Source organism: Silurus aristotelis (assembly GCF_946808225.1).
Source record: "Silurus aristotelis genome assembly, chromosome: 8".
Classification (NCBI taxonomy): domain Eukaryota; kingdom Metazoa; phylum Chordata; class Actinopteri; order Siluriformes; family Siluridae; genus Silurus; species Silurus aristotelis.
Genome location: NC_139581.1, coordinates 30,595,062 through 30,617,561, shown reverse-complemented (window position 1 = coordinate 30,617,561; position 22,500 = coordinate 30,595,062). Strand labels below are relative to the sequence as shown.

The following is a 22,500-nucleotide window of genomic DNA, read 5'->3' as shown; positions in this document are numbered from 1 at the left end:
CGATATTATAATCAATATTGCGATCAGTTAGGCGAGATATCATGTGCACTATACACGATAAAAATATATATATATAATTTATATATAACACAATAACATGCTAATTTGATCATATTAGGCATTTTTTAGACATAGATTTCGTTTATTTGAATTAAAATGAATAAATAAATTACAAATAATGATATTTTGCTCATATTCACCTCTAAACTCATCAGTTCGAGTAAAATAACTCAAATGTTACAGCGCCTCCTCCTGTACTGGAATTTAGTGCTTAGAGAATTGCCCCAGGCCAGTGCTCTCAAAACCGGGTAAGCCCCGCCTCCAGGGGCGTGTCTCAGTCTACACATGCAGATAGTTAACAGCTATAATTCCTCATCAGTATGTTTCTGCCTGTACATCTTCTCAAACTCTCTAAATAATAATGTTTACTCAAAGTTCACTCGTCTGCTGTATATATAGCTAGCTCGCTAATCTACAGTCAGGTTTCAAGCACATCAACTTCCTGTTTCAAAAGGAAACACAGAGACAAATCGGAAGTCTCAAGGCGGTTCATGGTTCCTTTATGGATCTTCTGGAAACGAATAGAAAACGTGCTCCCGAGTGAGAAGGGTGCCTTTATTTCTGAGCGTGTCAATTCATCTGCGCAGTTTTTGTTGCGTGGATAATCGCGGTCTCATCGGAGAGACGCGTCGCAGCATTGATCCTGCTGCTGTACAGAAAATGGGATTTACACACAAGCAACTAATTCCCAGAAGACTCCCTCCTGCATGGACGTCGATATCATCAGGTTCGGTATCGGAGCTTTGTAGTCGTCACGTTAGCGGCTTGCAGCGGACAGATGGCGTGTACCGATTATCTGCATCAACTGCTTAAAGACAGATTTACACTGCATGGTTTTCAGCAGGATGTCGCCGTCACACACAAAAATCAGTCCAGAATCACGCAATAGGAAGAGACGGATACGCTAGCAGCGATGATATTACCCTCAACACTTACATGATCTCAGTACCTCAATATAAAAACACCTGCTCCTGGAGGAACCCAGGTGGAGAACATCCAATAAACACAGAGCATCAGGCAGACCGAGGAGCGATCACAAATAAGTCCTGGGCAAAGCATCAGTTTACAAGTGGAACAAATACAGTACAACAGCAGGAGGGAGAACCATAACATGATGCTTCCACCACCATGCTTCACCCTCACTCCACTTATTACTTACATTCTGATGGCAACTTATTGTAGGACTTATTCAGAAGTTTCATGGTAAATTGAAGGAGTTTTTAGCAAACATTATTATAAACTATAATCCGTGGAGATTTATGGAAACGTGGAGATGTTTTGGATGAAGGTGAGGGTGGTGAGGGTGTGTGTGTGTGTGTGTGTGTGTGTGTGTGTGTGTTAAGGGCGGTGGTGTAAGTACTTGAGTATGGTTCTGTCCGTTTCAGTCAGTGAGCTAAAATAATGCACTGGTGTTGCACAGTTTTGGTATCGACTGCGTTTTGCATTACCTCATGCATTACTATCGGCTTTGCTCTGCGCACTATTGATTTTTTTCCTCCTCCGTGGTTCTGTAACGGTGCAGTACGAGGTACGGTGGTGGGATCATATCGGCCGCGTGTCATCGCCACGTGTCGGATTATCAGTCATCTACACCCAGCTGTTTTTAATAATAATAATAATAATAATAATAATAATAATCATAATATATGAAAGTTAGTCTAGAAAGCATTCTGGCTTTAAATCACGGGTTGCCAGTTACTCTCAAAAAAGGTTTGCACATGAGGAGCAAAACATAACAGAATTGATCATAATATTAATATGTAAATGCACTAAACAGCTTCATGAAGAAATGCTTTCCATGGGTTGGAAGATCTCCTGCTATAGATCTCCAACCCTATCGAAGATGATGAATGTGAACGCTGACTGCACCCCAGGTCTCCTCACCTCACCTACATCACTACCTGATGTTTCTTTACGCCACAACGATGTTAGTATCTCCACAAAATCTAGTGGAACATCTTCCCAGAACAGAGGACCTTATTATATGGTGACCACATGTGAAATGAGATGTTCAGAAAGATACACACACCAATCTTATGCTCAGGTGTCTACAAATGTTACCATCATAAGTTTTCATAAACAGACGTACACAGCAGCGTGACGTGACTTGCTAGTTTTCGTTGTGTTCGCTTGACATCACCCGGGAGGAGAGATTTAGCGCTCCGGCAGCTCGGAGCAGGGATTCCAGCCGAGCGTCACCTGAAAACATGATTTGTTTTCTTCATCTGATGTGTAAAGGGCATGCTAAATTCCTCTCAGCCCTTTTATTTCTATAGGAAAAGAAGTCGAACCTGTGTAGCTGGATACGAGTCGCAGAGTAAATCCAGACAGATAGAATAGGGTCAGAACCGAACAACACTGTTCTGATGATGAAGAAAAACACCCAGAAGATAAAGTCAGGATGGAGAACTTTTTAGGGTGCCAATATTAATCAAGTCTGTAGCAAGATGGACTTTATTGTTCTTGTTCCTCACCCCAGGCTGCTCATCAGGGATAAATACACATCATTCACTTTAATTCTGAAGTTCTGTAAAGCTGCTTTGAGAAAATGTCCATTGTGAAAAAGCGCAACGGAAATAAACTTGAACGTTCTTTGATTTTTTTATGTATTTTTAACCAGAAGTCTCGGCGTTACGATTTTAATCAGACAACATCGACACGATACTTTTCTGACGATATCGCTCAGATCCCAACTGTCATGTTTACTTAGTAAAGACAGAGCCAGAGTATGGAAAGGCACCAGAAGGCTCATATAACCACTACAACCATGTTGAGCAGAAAAGCACCGCAGAGAACACCATATCTAAGAGGCTGATGATCTACAGCATTGAGACGGTTTTCTGCTCACATTGTACAGAGGGTTTTTTTTGAGTCACCACAGCCTTTCTATGAACTGGAGCTTCTCCTCTGACCTTCTCAATACTCCAGTAACCATGCCATGGATGTTTCTTCCTCTTTTTGATGTTGGATATGAACGTTAACACAAGCTCTGGACCTGAATCCCGTTTCCCCTCGTGATTCATTAGATCATAAAGTCGGAGGATAATAATGTGGCCAGTGAGAAGACATAGGGCTGCAGAGGCACATTAGGAGGGCAGACGTACAACAGAGATGAGGGACATGTTCTTTTGGGGGGTGGAGCTACAGACCAGGAAGTGACATCAGGATTATGATTATTCAGCAGCTGCACGTGTGGATTCTCTCTGCACATGTGAGCATGGATCAGTTTTCACTTCCTCGTGAGCCGAGTCAGCGTGTGAGTAATGTAAGACTCAGGGGTGTTAGCGATGTTGCTAAACGCAGACAGCAGACACGTGCACTGAAAGTGCGTGTTTCATACACACACACACACACACACACACACACACACACACACACACACACACACACACACACACACACGTGTCGCTAATGAAATGTTTCCAGCCTTTAAGCAACATTGTGTTAGCATCCCTACATTAAGGCCACAGCCCTGAGCCTTGAAGCTGTTTGAGAAAATACGATGCTGAATAATGATTATTATAAATCACACCGCTTATCCTAAAAATATGCTAATGAGCTAAGGATAAGGTATTTAAACCGTTTTAATAAGAAGGTGTTCTTAGCTGCAATAGAGAACACAACTGTTGACATGCTGTAGCCTTCAACAGTTGTGATTTGTCAGAAGAAAAATGTATTCCTAATAACAGCAGCTCTGATTACAGTATCGGTTTGGATCAATGCTCAATGCACGTGTTCTGATACCTTATGGTTTCTATAGCAACAGCTCCTGCCTGATGAATGCAAGCTGTAAAAAAACATGAATAAGTTGTGTGTTTATGTAACACGTAGGAAGGAGTCTCCAGTGTCAGTGCTTTCTAACAGTCAGAGGTAAAACTCTAATAGCACATCATTATCATCATAGTGCTTAAAGCTCTGATCATAAGGTCAGGGGTTCAAATCCCAGCACCACCAACCTGCCACTGTTGGGGTTCTTGAGCAAGGCCCTTAACTCTTTCTGCTCCAGGGGTTCTTTATCGTGTGTGTGAAATTTGAAAACCTGGGAAGTGGTAGTTCAGTGGATAAAATGTTAGACTCTGATTGAAAGGTCATGGGTTCAAATCCCAGCACTACCAACCTGCCACTGTTGGGGTCCTTGGGCAAGGGCCTTTACCCTCATTTATCTTAGTTATACAGCTATATAGCTATACAGCTGATAAATAAAGTCCCTCTGGATATCATAACCATCAGTTCTCCAGCCATCCAGGAGGAGATACTGTACAGAGCCATTGGAGAGACAGACTGTTTGCAGCTGCTATAACATTAGGTTTATATATATATATATATATGAGTAATTTGTGATAATTTATGACTCAAATTAGACTTCTCTCCGTTAATCATGAAAAACCCAAAAAATGCCCTCGTCAACAAACGCACGCTAATCTCAGTGCACCAGCGAACACGAGCACCACACGAGCGTGAAAAAGCCACGAGTCCCTCAAAGATCCTCTGTCTGCTTGGCTCAGCTCCGACGGGACGCGAAATAAAGCGCCGCTCGCTCGCTCCCTGGCCGTCCGTGACGAACACCAGCTGACTGCAGAGAGCTTCCAAGCTTTCTCCGAACCTCTTTATTATACACGACAGGTCGATAATAAGCGCAGCCTCCCTGCGTGTTAAGCAGCTCGCACGCTGTTTATGAAATCCAGACAGCCGGGTGCCATCATGCTCATCAACACTACACCAAGATCAATATCCCCGAGACCGGACTGTCAAAGCTCACGCTCGCTTTCTACCAAGGTCAAGGATTCAGGGCTGGGATAGGTAATGGCACCATCATCTCCAAACCATCACCACTTCTCTAAACATCATGATGATGGGAAACACATGGGCCATGACCGCAGATTTTTATTAAGTAATAAAACCTTCTAAATCCAAATTATTCTTCACTAAAACATCTCTTATTATGAAGTGAAAGCAGTAGAGCTGATAACACACAGCTCTCAGTATGATTAAGCAGAGCTTCTGCTGCTGCCACCATGACCAGGATCCTTCTTCTTTTACTACTACAGAACAGCCTGAAATGTTTTATTACACCAGAGTTCACTGGGTTTTTGGAGGATAAACACTCACAATTAAAACCCTTTTTCTTCTTCAGGGCTGGTGAGAAAACTAAAACCCTAAAGAAGCAAAACTGTGTGAAAGCTGAAGAAGTAACCAGAGTGATTGAGCTGGAAGTAGAAACAGGTGTGTTAGAGCTTAGGTGTGTGTGTGTGTGTGTGTGTGTGTGTGTGAGAGAGAGCGGTAATATACGGATTGGGATCAGGAGTGGTGGATAGCTTCTTCTCTGGGCTGCTTCTGTTAGGAGACAGATAGAGAGAGAGAGAGAGAGAGAGAGAGAGAGAGAGAGAGAGAGAGAGAGAGAGAGAGAGAGAGAGAGAGAGAGAGAGAGAGAGAGATGGGTAGAGAGTGGTAGAGAGAGAGTGTGTGAGAGAGAGAGAGAAAGATTCCTTGATTAAGAAGCAGAGTTTAAATTAAGAAGATAAGATGGAACAGGAGGAAAGACACAGCAGGATAGAGAAGATGGAATTGAATGGCCGCCTGCCAGCATCACACTGAAGAGAACCAGAGCAGAGATGAACCTCCACTACCTCGCTGTACAAGAAGTTCAGAAGCCATGCAACCTTACGGCTTTGAATTACTCAGCAGCTGAAACCCCAGCATGATCCTTCACCCTTTCAGAAAACCTCCTCACCCTGCACTGGATCTCAGTTCTGAGCACTAGCCCCGCCCCTCACCTGCACACGTTTTACACGTGAGCTCTGCATTTTAATATCATGGAACGCTAGTTGGAGATGGCAGAGCACTAGCCCTGCCCCTCACCTGCACACGTTTTACACGTGAGCTCTCTATTTTAACAGCGCAGTTACACAGAAATCTATTTTCTACAGAACGAATTTAAATGACAGATGAACCAATCACCGTATGTATCCACAATGACTGGCAGTTACCTGAAAGTCTGGAAGCCCCGCCTTTTTCCCTGATATCACACTGGATAGAGAGAGGCGGGGCTTCCAGACTTTCAGGTAACTGCCAGTCATTGTAAATTGGAATAAAAAGAGGAGTGTTGTGCTGTGCTATGACAGGACAGAGAGGTTTACAGAAGCTTTTACGCCTGTCAGAAGTGCCATTGGTGGGAAAATCAGCGTGAAGAGGAAGAAGAAAAACAGCACAGACCTCACATGGGCCTGTTTCTTCAGGCAAGGTAGAGAGAGGGAGAGAGAGAGAGAGAGAGAAAGAGAGAGATAGAAGAAGATAAAAAAAGAGGGAGAGTAATTGGAAATAAGGAGGAGAAAGAAAAATGGAGATAAATAAGTCAAAGTTGGAGAAATATGAGAAGGAGAGCGATGAAGGTAAAAATGGACAGACAGGAGAAATGACAAAAAGAGAAAGATGGACTGAGAATAAAGACAGAAATGGAGCAGGAGGAGAAAATGGATTGATTGAGAATAGAGCAGAAAAAATTATGAATAACAGACTAAAAGAGAGACATGAAGAGACTTATCCTTTGATCATCCTCTCACCCTCACCTGCTTATCACCTCCTCTTCATCATCTCCTGATCCTCTCATCCTCACCTCATCCTCTCATCCTTAACTCCTCACTTCCCTATCACCTCCTCCTAATCCTCTCATCCTCTCATTACCTCATCCTCTTTTCCTCACCGCCTCACTTCCTTATCACCTCTTGCTAATCCTCTCATCCTTATCTCCTCATCCTTTCATCCTCTCATCACCTCCTTAACCTCTCATCACTTCCCTCATCATCCTCATTATGAATAAATGCAGTAGGTCTCGTGAACACTATAATCAGTGTTGTGTTTATTATGGAGGTAATGAAGGTATGAAATGATCAGTACAGCAGTAGCAGCGTTAGCGTGGTGTGGACGGAACGCCGCGGGGGCTGGAGACACGGCCAGTGCTCTTAATAATGTCATCACTGTGTAAGTGTGTTATGGACACACAGGGAGAGCCGTCCCAAGGGTGTGTGTGTGTGTGTGTCTGTGTATGTGTGTGTGTGTGTGTGTGTGCACTATTGTGAGGTGTAAAAGCTGTGTGTGAAGCCTCCATCTGTCAGTCTGGAACTGCTAATTCTCAACACTGACCAATCACATGCCAGCTAATTCTCAACACTGACCAAATACCACGCCGTGGTACCATTTCCTTCTTCAGCTAATTAATGAAACTGACCAGTCCTGCTCCTGCTAGCTAATTAACATGTCTACGATAAAAATGTTGTGGTAACTATCTAACCAGCAAACCCCGCTGAGTTTTCCTGACCAGTACCACCTGACCAGTTACTAATCTGCTCTCTGCTCATACATCCAGTCCTAGATTTATCATCATCTACCAGATTAATGATCTAATGGCTAATCTGAGAAACGCTAAGCTAAGAATCCCTGCAGGAAGTCGACACAACAACTATACGAGTAAAGGTACACACAGATCTCTGGTGTTCGATTTCATTTTCCTCTCCTTCATCTTTATTGCTTTCGAAAAAAAGATTATATGAGCAGAAGGAACATCTGCGTTTTGTGTGATCAGGATGGATGAGAAAAATGTAAATGATATTTAACAGTCATTGGGAGTTAAAGTAGGCCATGTGTAACGTCCTGCTGGTTTCAACTCTGCTGAAGATTTGTGCTATTATCAGCACTTCAGGTCAGCAGTTTCCACTTCCATCCTGAAATGCTGATGGTATCTGGAAGGGTGCGAGAGCTCAGCAGAGAACAGATGTTTATCCCGTGGAGGTGTTTGTTATAGACAAAGTCTACGCTAACGTCCTCAAACGGCATGTGTGCAATATTTTGCAGAATAGAGCTGGAATGTAAATGCAAGACTCCAACAGAAGCCAGGCTTCTGCCAAGTTTTATAGAAAAGAAACAATAAATTTGCTGACTTTAGCCGTTTATGGGTCTAGATGAAGCTAATCTGGCAGATTTTTCATCCAGTCAGCAGATAAATAAAGTGAAATAATCACTATGAGTATTGTTTAGCTCAATAACTAGGAACACATATCAAACCTCTCATCCCTTACTCTTGTATGCAATGGAAGCTACAAAGCTAGTTATCATCGTCGCTAAAGTAAGCTGACGTTCCCTCTCCTAACACCTGTGAAGAAAATCGTCTACCAAGAATGTATATTATTTAATCAGACCCGAGCCGAGGAGCCTGGTGTATTCCTGATGTTTGGTGTCAACAAGGATAAAATTAAACCTCATTTCATGAGGCGCAAGCTGAGAGGCATGCCAGTGTTTATTTTTAAAATAACCAGCCGCAAGGCATGGCAGGAAATCTTCTACCCAGCCTCGATGTTCTTACAGCTTGATTTTTTGGTGAAAATGGATCATTTGCTAAATGAGCATCCAAACACCACGTCTTTCGTCTCACCCGCATTAGCTAATCAAGCTAACTAGTGCTAGTACAGTATGCTAACCAATGCTAATAATCACCTCAAGTCCACTGCCGTAGTGTTTTCTATTTTCCACCATTCAAAATTTGTAGCAGTCAATTATGCAAACAACTGAACCTGCTAGTCATTATGATCAATCCTAGCAAAGTTCAATCCTTCATCTGTATGCTAAAAGTGATGTTCTTCCTGTTATACCTATTGCCCTGTGCAGTATCTCAACCCTGGATGAAAGAAATCTTTCTTTTCATGCTATTTAGAAGCTCAACAAATCCAAAAAACAAGTCCTTTTGGTCACGTCTCGCAGGACAGAAAGACAATCAACCCCTAAAGTTGTACGAGGTGGTACCAGAAAGTTCTGTGACTAATGGTGTATCTGGTACTATTCTGATCACGTCTACGATTTCAGGAGTTTAGAACGATTTAGAACGTGGAATTCTGTGTGAAAGTGGGCAAATCTGCCACACAGATGTTTGATGTGACATACTTTTGACATACGGTGCAACGAGTGTTCGAGGTGTTTTGAGGGCACTCGAGCTTCAAGAGCGAAAGAACATCACTGGAAGGCGATGAGAGCTTGACTCAACTTGTGCACAATGATCTTCAGAGGACGATCCAGATTTGCGGACTTCACCCTCTTCCCGGCGAGATGAAGATCCTGCTCGCCGTTTTGACACCCTCGCGGAGATCGTCCTCAAAAGAAGACTTCCAGGACACATTCCAGAAGAACACTGGGAGGTGCTGTATTGCTGTGCAAAGGGACTGTGGGAGGTGACGGTGTGGAAACAGATAAATAAAGTACTTTCTTGTAAACAGAGCAAGTCTCCAAAAGTTTTGCTACCACCTCTTACATAAGGAGTGATGGATGGTGACTGAAATGACCCTGTGTTAAAAAACTTCCCTGTGGAACATCTTGAACTTTATAATTTTGCCTTTATTTCACTCCTGATGATGAGGACTTTAGGATGAATAAATCTTAGTGAAGATCTTGAAGTTGATCCTGGGGGTAAATCTGAAATATATCTTTGACAGCTGCTGTGTAATTTGGATGAAAAGGAATTCTTTTGGAATTAGCAGTGAAGTGTTGATAGCTAACACTATCCATGACATTCTTTAGGAAATCAATCTCTTTTTTGGCTGTGGAGGAGAATAATCCACATCCTCACAGAGCTGCCTAAGAAGCAGAAATCCCACCAGTGGATATTCAGCAAGAACAGGGTTTAACCTTAGACCGGTTGAAACAAAAGTAGTAATATATCAGACTAAAGGATTAGTCTGCAAAGGCAATCCAGAAGCCTGTTATCCAGACAGAGACAGTGAAAGTTCTTGTAGGGGACGTGGCAGCTCAGTGAATAAGACGTTGGACTTCTGATTGGAATGTCACAAGTTCAAGTCCTAGCACCATCTCACTGCCAATGCGGGGCCTTTCAGCATCCATCAACTGCTCAGTTGTAAAAATGGGACAATTTTGGAGAAGAGCATCTGTCATGGCATTAATGGAAAGAATATAAATGTATGAGGAGCTACAAGCTTTCACATGTCATACTAGTAAAGGTCTAAACAAGTGGCAAAGATCAAACATAGAAATGTCCAAAAGAACTCTTTTTCTAATAAAAACATCTCAAGTGGCCAAAACTTGTGAAACCATGTAGAATATGAGGGGGTTTCTATGAAACAAAGATGCAGAGGGAACAGAACTGATGAGTTACTTTGGAAAACGTAATTTAGAACATAGAAATACACTTAAATTAGACCAGACCCAAGGTTTATCCAATCAGAGGGGTATCATATTAGATTAGATAAAGTTTAATTACATTGTTATTACATTAGATAAGATCAAATGTTATTGTATCAGAGGGGTATTGGGGTATTATATTAGACCAGACCTAAGGGTTATTGTATCAGAGGGGTATTGGGGTATTATATTAGACCAGACCTAAGGGTTATTGTATCAGAGGGGTATTGGGGTATTATATTAGACCAGACCTAAAGGTTATTGTATCAGAGGGGTATTAGGGTATTATATTAGACCAGATGTAAAGGTTATTGTATCAGAGGGGTATTGGGGTATTATATTAGACCAGACCTAAGGGTTATTGTATCAGAGGGGTATTGGGGTATTATATTAGACCAGACCTAAGGGTTATTGTATCAGAGGGGTTTTGGGGTATTATATTAGACCAGACCTAAAGGTTATTGTATCAGAGGGGTATTAGGGTATTATATTAGACCAGATGTAAAGGTTATTGTATCAGAGGGGTATTGGGGTATTATATTAGACCAGACCTAAAGGTTATTGTATCAGAGGGGTATTAGGGTATTATATTAGACCAGACATAAGGGTTATTGTATCAGAGGGGTATTGGGGTAATATATTAGACCAGACCTAAGGGTTATTGTATCAGAGGGGTATTAGGGTATTATATTAGACCAGACCTAAGGGTTATTGTATCAGAGGGGTATTGGGGTATTATATTAGACCAGACCTAAGGGTTATTGTATCAGAGGGGTTTTGGGGTATTATATTAGACCAGACCTAAGGGTTATTGTATCAGAGGGGTATTAGGGTATTATATTAGACCAGACCTAAGGGTTATTGTATCAGAGGGGTATTGGGGTATTATATTAGACCAGACCTAAGGGTTATTGTATCAGAGGGGTATTGGGGTATTATATTAGACCAGATGTAAAGGTTATTGTATCAGAGGGGTATTGGGGTATTATATTAGACCAGACCTAAGGACAGAGGGTTAAAAGTATGAGAGATCACATAAAGCTCAGTTGTAGCTCAGAAGCTTAAACATTTGATTAGTAGGTTGTGATTAAAAATCGCAGCACCTCCAAGCTGCTACCGCTGGTTTCTTGATCAAGGCCACCAACGTTTATATAAAAGCATCAACCAAATGTATGGCCTGCATAAAAATGTCTGCAAGAACTTAGAAATGGACGCAGCAAATCAGCATAATGTTAATATCTCTAAGGAATAAGAAGCATAAGATATGCAAGAACTGATCCGATCATTATCCTTGCACCTTATGCGTGGTAATTTAAGGTACAAAATTATACCATAAGGCCCATTTATGTACCTTCAAAGAGTTATTCTTCAAGGTAATGGACCTTCTCAGGTAAAAGATGTCAGTAAGGAACAGAAGATGAACCCTTAACAGCGCCATCTGGGCAGAGATGATAATTACAGTTCGGTGCCATGATTTGGCCCAGCGATCTGTTACCTCTAGAGAAGGTGGGTGGTCAAAATCAAGAGAAGAAAAGTGGCATTTAAAGTATTTATTTTTGTCTGATTTATGTTCAAGAGCAGAAATGAGCTCACACAAATGTAATACTTGACTGTCAGTTGAAGTAGCATGCGCACAAGGCTAGCGATGTTTTTAGGTTGCATTGCATCGTTTTTTAGTCTCGTATACAGTAATTCCTTGGTAATTCGGGTAAACACTGATAACAGAGAAGACATGACGTGTCATTTTGTTGAATTATCTCATGGATCAGAAAGGTGAAAGGTACAGGACAAGGTGACCTAATGATTAGTTCATCAATAAACTAACTATGACTGATCTTCCTGCCAATATTCTGATTACATGGAAGCAAAAGAGCTCTGATGCTTTCGATCTGTTTATGACTACTGATGAACGCGAATGTAAAAGGAGGTCAGTAAAACAGCGTTCAAGTCCCCAGGTAGCTGATATTACTCAGACTAAAGAACAGACTGAATCAGATCAGTTTACTGACTCGGTTCTTTGAATCTTGTTCATCAAAATGAACGAATTTCTTTTTAATAATTTGCTCCATTTTATTCTTTTAATCAGGTAATCAGATCAATAAGCAGATGCCCAACACGTCTGCATAAACCAGCTTTAACTGTATGTATATATACAGTGAGGAAAATAAGTATTTGAACACGTTGCTATTTTGCAAGTTCTCCCAGTCAGAAATCATAGAGGGTCTGAAATTGTCATCGTAGGTGCATGTCCACTGTAAGAGACATAATCAAAAAAAAAATCCAGAAATCACAATGTATAATTTTTAAACTATTTATTTGTATGATACAGCTGCAAATAAGTATTTGAACACCTGTCTATCAGCTAGAATTCTGACCCTCAAAGACCTGTTAGTCTGCCTTTAAAATGTCCACCTCCACTACATTTATTATCCTAAATTAGATGCACCTGTTTGAGGTCGTTAGCTGCATAAAGACACCTGTCCACCCCATACAATCAGTAAGAATCCAACTACTAACATGGCCAAGACCAAAGAGCTGTCCAAAGACACTAGAGACAAAATTGTACACCTCCACAAGGCTGGAAAGGGCTACGGGGAAATTGCCAAGCAGCTTGGTGAAAAAAGGTCCACTGTTGGAGCAATCATTAGAAAATGGAAGAAGCTAAACATGACTGTCAATCGCCCTCGGACTGGGGCTCCATGCAAGATCTCACCTCGTGGGGTCTCAATGATCCTAAGGAAGGTGAGAAATCAGCCCATAACTACATGGGAGGAGCTGGTCAATGACCTGAAAAGAGCTGGGACCACCGTTTCCAAGGTTACTGTTGGTAATACACTAAGACGTCATGGTTTGAAATCATTTATGGCACGGTAGGTTCCCCTGCTTAAACCAGCACATGTCCAGGCACGTCTTAAGTTTGCCAATGACCATTTGGATGATCCAGAGGAGTCATGGGAGAAAGTCATGTGGTCAGATGAGACCAAAATAGAACGTTTGGGTCATAATGCCACTAAACGTGTTTGGAGGAAGAAGAATGATGAGTACCATCCCAGGAACACCATCCCTACTGTGAAGCATGGGGGTGGTAGCATCATGCTTTGGGGGTGTTTTTCTGCACATGGGACAGGGCGACTGCACTGTATTAAGGAGAGGATGACTGGGGCCATGTATTGCGAGATTTTGGGGAACAACCTCCTTCCCTCAGTTAGAGCATTGAAGATGGGTCGAGGCTGGGTCTTCCAACATGACAATGACCCGAAGCACACAGCCAGGATAACCAAGGAGTGGCTCTGTAAGAAGCATATCAAGGTTCTGGTGTGGCCTAGCCAGTCTCCAGACCTAAACCCAATAGAGAATCTTTGGAGGGAGCTCAAACTCCGTGTTTCTCAGCGACAGGCCAGAAACCTGACTGATCTAGAGAAGATCTGTGTGGAAGAGTGGACCAAAATCCCTCCTGCAGTGTGTGCAAACCTGGTGAAAAACTACAGGAAACGTTTGACCTCTGTAATTGCAAACAAAGGCTCCTGTACCAAATATTAACATTGACTTTCTCAGGTGTTCAAATACTTATTTGCAGCTGCATCATACAAATAAATAGTTTAAAAATCATACATTGTGATTTCTGGATTTTTTTTTTAGATTATGTCTCTCACAGTGGACATGCACCTACGATGACAATTTCAGACCCCTCCATGATTACTAAGTGGGAGAACTTGCAAAATAGCAGGGTGTTCAAATACTTATTTTCCTCACTGTAACTGCATCTCGTCTCTGGAAGTCACGCGACAAAAGAACAAACGACTCACACTAGAAGAGTCAAGGGATGACTTTGCGATGCATTGCTCATGCCCCGCATCCAGTAGAAAATAAATGAAGGAATCGTTCAGAAACAACTCATCACTAGTCAGAAACTGCATTGCATTCAGACTGTGCCTGAGTGCGGATTCTTCAACAAGTGTTCCAGTTTCAGTGTTCCAGCAACATCGCGAATCCTCATCTAGTGTTCCGGTTCTGGATAAAGATTTGGATTGATTTTGGCACAAAAGGAAATGATGGAGGTCACGGCCATGATGTGTTTTCTCCAGTAAATAAAATCGCTTCCAATCGAAAACAACACAACACGCTCAGTGGTTGAAGCCGGAGGTTTTCTCCGGCTGTTCTGTTTCCCTCACTATCTCTCACCATAAGTACACAATCCATCAAGCCGCAGTATCTCTCAAAGTGTCGCCGTTTGATAAATAACTGCGTAATGCCTATCTAGTGTTGAGGCGTTTTAACTCTTAAATGCACAAATGTTTCACCAACTGTTCATCTTTTTGGCTGGATAGCTACAAAAAAAAAAAACACTACAATAGAGTTAGTCATGAAACAATAAAATAAAAGAATATTGTTAAACTTTGATATACTGTGTATCACTTACAACCTGACGTGGTAACAACAGGATGTGCTAAAGATTCTGTCATTTACAGAAGATGCTACGAGGTGGTATTAAAACGTTTGGAGACTCGCTCTATTTATTTATCTATGTTTCCACACAATCACCTTCAAAATAGTCCCCTTGCACAGCAATACAGCGCCTCCCAGAGTTCTTCTGGAACATGTCATAGAAGTCTTCTCCAATCTAAACGGTGTGAAAACTGCAAGCCGGCTCTTACATTATGTTTACGGCATTTGGTTGAGCAATTATTGGGTTAAAGGCCATGCTCAGGGGCCTAGAAATGGCCCTTAGTGTGGCTGGGATTTAACCTAATGATCTTCAGATGCAAAGTCTATTGCCTTAACCACTAAACCGTCACCTCCACAGATCTTCATCTTCTGGAAGAGGGTGAAGTCCGCAGGAGCCAAATCTGGCAAATAGGGTGGTGCGGAAGTGAGATCATGTTGTTTCCAGTGAGAACTTTACAGTACGTGTGAGGAGAAGCTCTGTGACAGGCTGCTCCACCAGAATAGCACCAGTTGCACCGCTCCAGATGTTCACAGGATGATGTCTTTTGGCGCACTGATTTATGATAGTCGGTGCTCCCTGTGACTGTGAGTACAACTGCCATCTGTTGACGTCTTACAAAAGTGGTCTCCAAACTTTTTGATAGCACCTTGTACGTTATAGATTCTTCTATAGATAACAGAATCAGTTCTGGATTCTGATTGGATAGAATGTGTGTTTAGTTTAACTGTTACAGTGAGGAAAATAAGTATTTGAACACCCTGCTATTTTGCAAGTTCTCCCACTTAGAAATCATGGAGGGGTCTGAAATTGTCATCGTAGGTGCATGTCCACTGTGAGAGACATAATCTAAAAAAAAAAAATCCAGAAGTCACAATATATGATTTTTAAACTATTTATTTGTATGATACAGCTGCAAATAAATATTTAAACACCTGTCTATCAGCTAGAATTCTGACCCTCAAAGACCTGTTAGTCTGCCTTTAAAATGAGATGCACCTGTTTGAGGTTGTTAGCTGACCTCGTGGGGGTCTCAGTGATCCTAAGGAAGGTGAGAAATCAGCCCAGAACTACAGGGGAGGAGCTGGTCAATGACCTGAAAAGAGCTGGGACCACCGTTTCCAAGGTTACTGTTGGTAATACAGTAAGACGTCATGGTTTGAAATCATGCATGGAACGGAAGGTTCCCCTGCTTAAACCAGCACATGTCCAGGCACGTCTTAAGTTTGCCAATGACCATTTGGATGATCCAGAGGAGTCATGGGAGAAAGTCATGTGGTCAGATGAGACCAAAATAGAACGTTTGACTTTCTCAGGTGTTCAAATACTTATTTGCAGCTGCAATAAGTACAAATAAATAGTTAAAAAATCATACATTGTGATTTCTGGATTTTTTTTGTTTAGATTATGTCTCTCACAGTGGACATGCACCTACGATGACAATTTCAGACCCCTTCATGATTTCTAAATGGGAGAACTTGCAAAATAGCAGGGTGTTCAAATACTTATTTTCCTCACTGTATAAGCTAAAGTATAAACTCCTCCATCTGTCCTGATGATGTATGAAGAAGTCACAAAGCACTGACACTGGAGACTCCTTCCAAATAAATGTCTCTGTTACTATAGAAACGGTAACAATGCTGGATTAGTGCATTAATAGGGTACTCTATCTTAACGGGTTAGCTGAAATAGCTAACAATATTCAGGGCTAAACTAGGTGCGTAGCTTGGAGATCTGCCAGATAAGAGAGTGTGTGTGTGTGTGTGTGTGTGTGTGTGTGTGTGTGCGTGTGCGCTCATGACAGCTCAGTGTGTGAGGATGCTAATGACACGTAGCATGTATTTATTATTCACCGAGCCGGAACATGTCGTTTGATTGGACGCTCTGACAGCCATTATTTATCTTGCAGCTGCTGACTTTTCCCTGACGAAAATCATGATTGATGGGTGGAATTTTTTCACGTTTCCCGTGTGTGTGTGTGTGTGTGTGTGTGTGTGTGTGTGTGTGTGTGTGTGTGCTTGCTAAAATAATTGGCCCTTCTGGTCATAGTAGTAAGACAGATAGACGGTTGATAACTTGGTGGCAAAACAGTGATTATTTTTGTACTTTTACAAGCTTCAGGCTTTTAAAGCTCCTTGAGGGAATCTGAAAAACACACAGAATTATAAACCCAAACAGTCGCTTTGCACCAGCAAAGTGTGACTCTGTACACATGGAGCTACATGGAAACGATATCTGCAGAAGGATTTATCATTCCTCATGAAACATATATAAACAGATGTACATCAAAGGGATTTAAATAGAACTTTACAGGAGACCCAGAACCATGAAACCTTCTCTATCCAGTAAAAACCATCAAGATCTGGTTAATACGCATGTATACACACAATTTATTCAAAAGTTTGTGGACACCTGACCATAACATTGTTTTGTGCTTCCTTTTTGAACATCTCATTCCACACTTAATCACCATTTGCTGTTGTAATAAGCTCTGCTCTCCTGGGAAGATGTTCCACTAGATTTTGGAGTGTACTTGTGGAGATCAGGTACTGATGTAGGTGAGGTGAGCAGTAACTGCAGCCCAGGCCTCTTCACATTCCTCATGTTCAATAGGGTTGAAGCTCTTTAGAAGGAGATCTTCCACACACTTCCAACCCATGGAAAGCAGATCTTAATGGATCATCAAGTGGAACACTCCAATCTGGTATATTTCAGGTTCTTTAAGGGTTTTTTAAGGTTCTGTTTGGAACACTTGTACTTGTAACTGTGTGGTAGAAACATCATGATCATTGATGTGATTATTTTCTCCTTTATTACCCAGAACCTGTCAGGAGTTTAGCGATTAGCGATTCACGGCCCTTTTATTAGCACCGTGTTAGTCTCCACTTTTAGATATTTCAGATGTTCTTGCTGTAGGATTGGTGTAGGATTATCAGGATTCTCGATTAGAAACAGTTCTTCTACAAAGCAGCAGAACGATGAATTTTTCAGAGTGGAACAGATTTCGAATCCTGATTTGCTTTCAGGTGCTAATCTCACTCGGATTTCATAATTGCTTTGTGCTAATAGGAGACAAGGTTCTTTTTCTCAGCTAATCAAAGCAGCTCTGTGGTTCTTCATGCTGCGTTTGATCAGTGTGTGTGATTACACTTCCTCTGCATCACCCCACGTTCCTCACATGTGGGGAGAGGAATCCTGGGCATTAGATACGGAACATGCTAATCAGGGTTTGCGCCTAGTTTTTACGAACTCTGTGTGTGTGTGTGTGTGTGTGTGTGTGTGTGTGTGTGTGTGTGTGTGTGTGTGTGTTATCTGACCAGATTCTGCTGGTTAGACTCGCTAGTTGAATTCTAGCTGGATGGTTATACTGGCTCTAACTGGTTTCAGGTAGTTCCAGCTGGTTAATAAAACTGGTTTGGACTGGGTAAACTGGTTCTAAATGGTTCTAGCAGGTTTCAGCTGTGTGTGTGTGTGTGTGTGTGTGTGTGTGTGTGTGTGTGTGTGTGTGTGTGTACCATAGTGTTTCTAGTGATTTGTCATTTTAAGGTTGAAAGATGAAGTCCAGGCATGCTGAACAGGCCTGCCACACACACACACACACACACACACACACACACACACACACACACACACACACACACACACACACAGCATGTTTAAAACACTAAACCCCTGCTCCTACTGGGTGCCATTACTTTTCTCCTAACTAAGCATTCTCACACTGGCAAGCTGAGGCCCAGTGTGAGAATGTTCTTGGTCCCTCTTACAAAGGACTAAATATGAGTGAACACACACACACACACACACACACACACACGTCTGAGAAGCCAAGGAGATTGACTCGCTTTAGATGGTAAACAAATTAATGACTTTGGATTCCTGGATTGGTGTCATCAAACCGTGGCATTGGTGAACTAATTCCCCCTGCTGAAATATCCTCTCAGGTCCATTATCCAACCCCCCCCCCCACACACACACACAACCACACACACACACACACACACACACACACACACACACACACACACTGAATTACGATCAGCCTGTAAATTACTCATCTCTCCGCGGCTCGTGTTTGATGGCTGGACCGTGCCGTCTCTTCGAGCTGCTGATTTTTCAGGCCATGGTAATTTAGAGGATTATGGCGATATGACACGTTGACCTTTGCTGTGTTTTTCCTCGCCTCCGCTTTCAAAGCCCCGTCTGAATTTCAACAGTAGCACGCTTTCATTACGGATAGAAATCCTGTTGACTTGAGACGAGCGACTAATTAGTGTTTCTGAGCCGAACCCGAGTGTGGAATACGTTTAGCAGAAATAAAAGCATTAACCTTCGAGGCCTCGTTTTTCTTCGATAACGTTCAGTGACGTTCTAAATGTTACAGCGCAGTAATGAATAATTCACGATAGCGTAAGAGACGTGTTTTAATGTGGTGTTTATTCCTTTGCTTTAAAAAAAAAACCACACAAAACGTGTTTCTGATAACAAAAACAAAAGCCTACAAAAGAATACCAAATAAAAACACCTTCCGGAGCTTTTCTTAGTGCAGTCTGGAACATTCTGTGCCCGTCTGGGATGGTCTAAAGCAGTCTGAGGTATTTTGTGGTGGTCTGTAGTGGTATTTTAGCAGTATGTGGTGGTCTGTAGTGGTATTTTAGCAATATGTGGTGGTCTGTAGTTGTATTTTAGGCGTTTGTGGTGGTCTGTAGTGGTATGTTAGGAGTTTGTGGTGGTCTGTAGTGGTATGTTAGGAGTTTGTGGTGGTCTGTAGTGGTATGTTAGGAGTTTGTGGTGGTCTGTAGTGGTATGTTAGGAGTTTGTGGTGGTCTGTAGTGGTATTTTAGGAGTTTGTGGTGGTCTGAAGTGGTATGTTAGGAGTTTGTGGTGGTCTGTAGTGGTATTTTAGGAGTTTGTGGTGGTCTGTAGTGGTATGTTGGGCGTTTGTGGTGGTCTGTAGTGGTATGTTAGGAGTTTGTGGTGGTCTGTAGTGGTATGTTAGGAGTTTGTGGTGGTCTGTAGTGGTATGTTAGGAGTTTGTGGTGGTCTGTAGTGGTATTTTAGCAATATGTGGTGGTCTGTAGTGGTATGTTAGGAGTTTGTGGTGGTCTGTAGTGGTATGTTAGGAGTTTGTGGTGGTCTGTAGTGGTATGTTAGGAGTTTGTGGTGGTCTGTAGTGGTATATTAGGAGTTTGTGGTGGTCTGTAGTGGTATGTTAGGCGTTTGTGGTGGTCTGTAGTGGTATGTTAGGCGTTTGTGGTGGTCTGTAGTGGTATGTTAGGAGTTTGTGGTGGTCTGTAGTGGTATGTTAGGCGTTTGTGGTGGTCTGTAGTGGTATGTTAGGCGTTTGTGGTGGTCTGTAGTGGTATGTTAGGAGTTTGTGGTGGTCTGTAGTGGTATGTTAGGCGTTTGTGGTGGTCTTTAGTGGTATGTTAGGAGTTTGTGGTGGTCTGTAGTGGTATGTTAGGCGTTTGTGGTGGTCTGTAGTGGTATGTTAGGCGTTTGTGGTGGTCTGTAGTGGTATGTTAGGAGTTTGTGGTGGTCTGTAGTGGTATGTTAGGAGTTTGTGGTGGTCTGTAGTGGTATGTTAGGAGTTTGTGGTGGTCTGTAGTGGTATGTTAGGAGTTTGTGGTGGTCTGAAGTGGTATGTTAGGAGTTTGTGGTGGTCTGTAGTGGTATGTTAGGCGTTTGTGGTGGTCTGTAGTGGTATGTTAGGCGTTTGTGGTGGTCTGTAGTGGTATGTTAGGAGTTTGTGGTGGTCTGTAGTGGTATGTTAGGAGTTTGTGGTGGTCTGTAGTGGTATGTTAGGAGTTTGTGGTGGTCTGTAGTGGTATGTTAGGCGTTTGTGGTGGTCTGTAGTGGTATTTTAGGCGTTTGTGGTGGTCTGTAGTGGTATGTTAGGCGTTTGTGGTGGTCTGTAGTGGTATGTTAGGCGTTTGTGGTGGTCTGTAGTGGTATTTTAGGCGTTTGTGGTGGTCTGAAGTGGTATGTTAGGAGTTTGTGGTGGTCTGTAGTGGTATGTTAGGAGTTTGTGGTGGTCTGTAGTGGTATTTTAGGAGTTTGTGGTGGTCTGAAGTGGTATGTTAGGAGTTTGTGGTGGTCTGAAGTGGTATGTTAGGAGTTTGTGGTGGTCTGTAGTGGTATGTTAGGCGTTTGTGGTGGTCTGTAGTGGTATGTTAGGCGTTTGTGGTGGTCTGTAGTGGTATGTTAGGAGTTTGTGGTGGTCTGTAGTGGTATGTTAGGCGTTTGTGGTGGTCTGTAGTGGTATGTTAGGAGTTTGTGGTGGTCTGTAGTGGTATTTTAGGCGTTTGTGGTGGTCTGTAGTGGTATGTTAGGCGTTTGTGGTGGTCTGTAGTGGTATTTTAGGCGTTTGTGGTGGTCTGTAGTGGTATGTTAGGCGTTTGTGGTGGTCTGTAGTGGTATTTTAGGCGTTTGTGGTGGTCTGTAGTGGTATTTTAGGCGTTTGTGGTGGTCTGTAGTGGTATGTTAGGAGTTTGTGGTGGTCTGTAGTGGTATGTTAGGCGTTTGTGGTGGTCTGTAGTGGTATGTTAGGCGTTTGTGGTGGTCTGTAGTGGTATGTTAGGCGTTTGTGGTGGTCTGTAGTGGTATGTTAGGAGTTTGTGGTGGTCTGTAGTGGTATGTTAGGAGTTTGTGGTGGTCTGTAGTGGTATGTTAGGAGTTTGTGGTGGTCTGTAGTGGTATGTTAGGAGTTTGTGGTGGTCTGTAGTGGTATGTTAGGCGTTTGTGGTGGTCTGTAGTGGTATGTTAGGCGTTTGTGGTGGTCTGTAGTGGTATGTTAGGCGTTTGTGGTGGTCTGTAGTGGTATGTTAGGAGTTTGTGGTGGTCTGTAGTGGTATGTTAGGAGTTTGTGGTGGTCTGTAGTGGTATGTTAGGAGTTTGTGGTGGTCTGTAGTGGTATGTTAGGAGTTTGTGGTGGTCTGAAGTGGTATGTTAGGCGTTTGTGGTGGTCTGTAGTGGTATGTTAGGAGTTTGTGGTGGTCTGTAGTGGTATTTTAGGCGTTTGTGGTGGTCTGAAGTGGTATGTTAGGAGTTTGTGGTGGTCTGAAGTGGTATGTTAGGAGTTTGTGGTGGTCTGTAGTGGTATTTTAGGAGTTTGTGGTGGTCTGAAGTGGTATGTTAGGAGTTTGTGGTGGTCTGAAGTGGTATGTTAGGATTTTGTGGTGGTCTGTAGTGGTATGTTAGGCGTTTGTGGTGGTCTGTAGTGGTATGTTAGGCGTTTGTGGTGGTCTGTAGTGGTATGTTAGGCGTTTGTGGTGGTCTGTAGTGGTATGTTAGGAGTTTGTGGTGGTCTGTAGTGGTATGTTAGGAGTTTGTGGTGGTCTGAAGTGGTATGTTAGGCGTTTGTGGTGGTCTGTAGTGGTATTTTAGGCGATTGTGGTGGTCTGTAGTGGTATGTTAGGAGTTTGTGGTGGTCTGTAGTGGTATGTTAGGAGTTTGTGGTGGTCTGTAGTGGTATGTTAGGAGTTTGTGGTGGTCTGTAGTGGTATGTTAGGCGTTTGTGGTGGTCTGTAGTGGTATGTTAGGAGTTTGTGGTGGTCTGTAGTGGTATGTTAGGAGTTTGTGGTGGTCTGTAGTGGTATGTTAGGCGTTTGTGGTGGTCTGTAGTGGTATGTTAGGAGTTTGTGGTGGTCTGTAGTGGTATGTTAGGAGTTTGTGGTGGTCTGTAGTGGTATGTTAGGAGTTTGTGGTGGTCTGTAGTGGTATGTTAGGCGTTTGTGGTGGTCTGTAGTGGTATGTTAGGCGTTTGTGGTGGTCTGTAGTGGTATGTTAGGAGTTTGTGGTGGTCTGTAGTGGTATTT

General features: G+C 42.5%; 1 protein-coding gene across 1 annotated transcript in view; it reads left to right on the top strand.

Moving 5' to 3' along the window:
• Nucleotides 1–22,500, top strand: part of lrfn1 (leucine rich repeat and fibronectin type III domain containing 1) — a 106,274-nt gene that overhangs the window by 1,827 nt on the left and 81,947 nt on the right. The window lies entirely within an intron of this gene.